Raw genomic sequence first — 5,167 nt, forward strand, 5'->3', positions numbered from 1 at the left:
CCGGACTTTCCCTTTTTTCTTTCTTTCTTCTCTTTTTTTTTTTTTTTTTTTTTTTTTTTTAATCCGCCCCCTTCTTCCTCCATCACCCCGGGCAGCATCCCACCCTCCCCGCTTCCTCCTCTCCCTCCTCCCGGCCCCTTCCTTCCTTCCTTCCTCCGCTCACTCTCCACAGGGCACCGGGCGATGCCGGGGACAGGGAGGGGGACAGCCTGCGGGTGCGGCAAGTGTCCCCCCCTGCTCGCTCAGGAGACAAGCCACCACAGGGCTCTGCAAGGGGGGAGCCAGTGGGGGCTCCAAGACACGCCTGGTCCCCTCTCTGACCCCAGCACCAGGAGCCAAACCAACAGTCCCCCCAAGCCCCATCTCCCATTTTGGGGGATACCCAGGGCTACAGGCGCAGTGGGTCCCTGTTGTCCCCATGGCATGGAGCCACCAGCCCCCAGGGTTCAATCCTGGCTCCCCAGTGTTGAGCCTGCAGGCAGGGATGCCAAACTGACCTCATCACTGGTGCCCGGGGGCTCTCGCTGCTCCGGGGGGACAAAGCACCCTTCCCCAGCCCACCCTGCAACCCCTTCGTGCCCCCCGAACCGCTCTCCACCTTGGTGGCCAAAACGTGGGAGGAATAAGGAAAACAGCAGCACCTTGGTGAGCCCAGCGCCCGTGGACGCCCAACGCGCGCAAGGGCTGTGGGTGGGCAGCATCCCCCTGCCCTGCCTCCCCCCACACTGCCTGTCCCCATTCCCGCTCGAGGGGGTCCCGCGCCACATTCCTGCCGTGCTGGAGGCCAAGGAAAGGCACGTGCGGCCGCGCCGGGGAAATGCCGGGCATTGCTGGGATTGCAGCCCGCAGCCTTGGGGGCCGGCAGCCCCGCTCACCACGGCCCCCTCCTCTCCTTTGCCCCTCTCCACCCCATCAGCAGGACCAGCCCACCGGTACGATGCCACGCACCCCATTCCTGCAGCCACCAGCCAAGCTGGCACCGGACACCAGTAAGGTGCAATGCCCCGTGGACTCCCAGCATGCCGGCAGCGCTTCGGCGTTCAGCACACCCCCAGCGTCTACCCGGCCAAAGTGCCACGGCTCTGCCCCAAAACAGCCCCAGCGCCTGCCCTGAGCCCCGATGACGGGCTGGCTTGACTTGGCTTGGTGGCAGCCACGTCCCCAGGGACCCAGCTGCACATCCCCAGCGCAATTCATGGCACCGTCCCGGTGCCCCCGCACCGGCAGCCCAGGGAGAAATTGGGACGGGGAAACGCGGGAGCCAAATCCCTGCCATCGCCTTCCTCCCCTGGCCAGCCCGACGTCAGCCGGTGCGTGTGCCGGGGCTGGGGAGGGGGGTCTCCCACGGGAGCCACCCCGGGGGCAGCCCCGCGACCCCCCCCCCAAGCCTGGGGATAGGCAGCCTGCGGAGCTGCCGGCATGTCCCGGCAGGCAGAGCTGCCCAGCCGGGGCAGCGAGACGGGGCTGACACAGCTGTCGGTGTGAGCAGCACCCGGGGGGGGGGCTTCGCTTTCCAGCTGGAAGGGGGAAAAGAGCAGCCTGCTGCGGTGGGCTGGCTCCGGCCGGGGGTCCCGGGGCAGCTGGAGCAGCGCCGGCTGCCCTGGGGACAGCGGGTCTGATCCTGCCACCTCCGCTCACACCTTTCCTGGCAGCATTCAACAAGCAGGCAGGAGCTATCCCAGCAGTCTGGGGGTGCGGGGGTCTGCTGAAGAAGGGGTCCCCAGCCCCCGGGGTGGGGTCTCAAGAGGAGGACGGGTCCCAGGATTGTTCCCGCAGCCCAAAGCGGGAAAGGTCAGGCGGCGTTCGCGGGGGCAGATTCCACCCCGAGGAATGCGAGCGCGCCTGGACGCCTTCCAAAATACTCGTGTTTTGCACAGGAGTGTCCTAAATACGCAGCCAAACAGGAGCAAGGGGGAAGGCAACGCGCTCCCGGCATGCACCGCCGGGGCAGGCGCGCAGGCGTGGGGGGGGGGGGGGACACGCACCCACTCGTGCACGCGCCCACGCTGCCGGTGGGCTGCAGGGCCCTCTGCCGGCATCGCCTCCCTGCCCGCACCCCCAACCAAACCTGTTGGGAAACCGAGGCACGGGCTTTGCTTGCCTTCGCCCGGGGGGGGGGAACGTCGCCATATTTTGCGCCGATGCCACCCCCTTGCCCCACGGCTGCTGCTCCCGGGGCTCTCCCACCCTGCTCGGAACCTGGTGACACCCCCCAGGATGAGACCCTGGTGGTCCCAGCTTGGCGGGGGTGACGCTTCCCACCACCACGTCCCGGCCCCACCAGCTGCGGCCGTGGGTCCCCGCCAGCGGGGCCGTCGCAACCCCTGGCACGCGGCGAGGATAACGTCACGCTCCGCGCAGGAACAGAGGACAGAGGGATAAGCAGCTGCCGGTCCTGCCACCGCCACGGCGTGCTGGGATCGGCCCCAGCCGCCCTCCTTCGGCACCGCTTTCCACGCGGGAAGGAGGTTTCTGCAGCACAGAGCCGGCGGCGTGCAGGGCCGGAGGGGGGCAAACGCTAATCCCTCCCGAACGGCGAGCTGAGATTAGGGTCAGAAAAATGAGGTTTTAATAGGATTTTCAGGGAGGAGAAAGCCATGTTGAGACAATAACCGATTTCCAGCCCTTATATGGCAAAGCCGCTGCCTGCTCCCACCTGCGACGGGTCCCAGCGGGGAAGGGGGGGACTGGAGTCCCACCCGCACCCCTCGGTTCCAGCCAGCTCGGGTGGCATTTGGGGAGGCAGCACCCCCAAAGGGAGCCAAGACTGACGCTCCCCTGTGGGCAGGGGCTGCTTGCACCCACCCGTGCATCCCAGGCAAAGCGAGGATGCTCCGGCAGCGGGACCCGGCCCGGGGGATGTGGTGGCAAGAGAATGGGGGGCAGCACCCAGGTGACCGCACCGGGAGCAGCCGGGTAGCCCGCCTGGCCGTGCCCCAGCCTCCAGGATTACCACCCTGCAGGAGAAAGCATTTTAATTCTCTTTAACCCAAACCAGGGCTGAGGAGCTTTGCAGCTCAGCGGGGATTTGGGGGCTTGCTTGTTTGCTTGCTTGCTTGCACATAGCCGGCGCATGCTCCCCTGCCCCCCGGGATGTCTCTGCCCCGGCACGGCACGGCTGCATCCCCCAAGGACCAGGAGGGAGGTGGGCTGGGAGCTGCTGGGAAGCAGACGCACATCCCACGTGGGAGCAGCAGAACTGGGAAGAGGAGGCAGCAACACCTCAGTGACGGAAAGAAACTGGCAGAGACATCTCCCAGTACCCACCCCGGGCTGCCGGCAGCCCCTGTGCCATGTCCCAGCCTGGGCAGGGATTTATCGGGATGGATGCGCCATCCGTAGGCAGGGCAGGAACCCCCATGGATGGTTTTCAGCTGTCGGGATGAGCGAAGCCAGCAAGGCTTGCTCTGAGCATCCATAAAGTTGCCGAGTGGACACTGTCCTCTCTCCCCACCAGCTCCACAACCACCCGGCTTTCAGCCAGCACCCAAGCACCCACCGAGCCGCTCACAGTGCCGCCGTGCCTGGGCAAACCCCACAGACCTCACAGGGGAACCGGAGACGGCTGCCGGGGCCCACGGCTCAAGCAGAGGCGTGGGTCCCCCCATCCTCACAGCCAGTCCTGGGGACGACACAGGACAGGGGTCCCGTGGGACATGCTGGCCCGGCAGCACTGAGCGGCTGGATGGGCGCTGCCAAGGGCACGGCTCGACCCGCTGCCATATCCCACCCCATGCCGGAGCCAGCTGGGGACCCCCACCTGCATCCCCATCATCCGAAGCAGCCAGGAGGGGAGTGACACTGCCCGGGTGACACGGAGCCAAGTGCCAAATTGAAGCGGAGCGGCAAGGAGGCCAGAGGAGCTGCAAACTGGCTCTCTGACATTCCTCCTGCTCCAGTTTGGGTGTTAACGTGGGGAAGGAAATCGCCTTGTTCCTTCCCAAAGCAAACTTTTATCTTGACAGCGTCTCCTTCGCAGCCCCGTCGTCAGCCCGTGCCGGGTCCCCGCTCGGCTCCGTCCCCTCCCGGCTGCACCGTGACCAAACCGAGCTCCCTTCTGGCAGCCTCCGTGCCAGGGACACCAGCCCCGGCTCTGCAGAGCTCTCATTCCTGCCATGTCTCAAAGCAGCAGCCCCGGAGGGCTCCGGCTCACCCAGCCAGGGGGTCCCTAGTGCCACATTCAGAGAAATTTGGGAGTGTGGCCAGAGAGCCTCATCCCTTTCCTGACCTCTCCTCGCCAGGCTGCCAGCCCCAGTGCCCACCGTGGCTCTCCGGCCACGTGGCTCTGCCTGTGCTGGTCCCCACCACTGTTGGCGTCCCTGGTCGAGGTCCTGGGGCAGGATCCTCCCCGTTCACGGACGTGCCGGCGGCCGCAACGCAGGCTGATGCCACCACATCGATACGAGCACGTACACGTGGAGCCTGCCCACGCTGCCGGCTCACGTGCCACCTCCGCTCGTGGCCCCACGTCACGATGCCGGGGCAGGATGCGGCTCCAAGTCGGCCCTCCCGAATGCCCCGTGCCACGCTGTGCCTGCGAGAGCCCGCCGCAGCGCCTCCGGCCCCAGAGCGGGGGTACCCGCAGGGGACGGACCCGCAAGGGCCGGGGGATGCTCGCGGCTTCCCAGGACCGCAACCCGGGGCAGCTCTGCCAGCTGGGACAGCCGGAGGCGGTTTTGGGGACGCTGCATCCCCTGTTAACGCGGCGGCTGCCTATGGCGCTGGCGGTGCCACCGTCCTGCGGCGAAGCCCTGTGGTCTCTGCCCTCAGAGCATCCTCCGCGCCGGCCCCCTCCGTGCCCCCCACCCACGGGTCCCCAGCCCGCACGGCTCATCCTTAACACACGGTGCCAGCTGGGAAAGTGGCTCCGAGGCAGGGACAAGGGCTGGGGACAGGCACCGGAGCCGCACCAGGTCTGAGCTCAGCAGGGACGTGCCCGATGGCCCCCACACCGGAGAGGCTGGGAAACACTGAGCCAGAGTGACACCGAGGAGAAGTTTTATCTCCCAGCCCACGAGGAAGCGGGACCAAGCGGGCTCACTGCCGGGGCTGCCTTCATCCCCAGCTCCTCCTCCTCATTCTCTGCCCTGTCCTAAAAACGGTGTTATCGGCAGCAAGCCCTAGAAAAGTAACAGGATTCCGTTTCCTGTTTTTCCCATGGAAACCC

Source organism: Aquila chrysaetos, chromosome 8, assembly GCF_900496995.4.
Source record: "Aquila chrysaetos chrysaetos chromosome 8, bAquChr1.4, whole genome shotgun sequence".
Lineage (NCBI taxonomy): Eukaryota > Metazoa > Chordata > Aves > Accipitriformes > Accipitridae > Aquila > Aquila chrysaetos.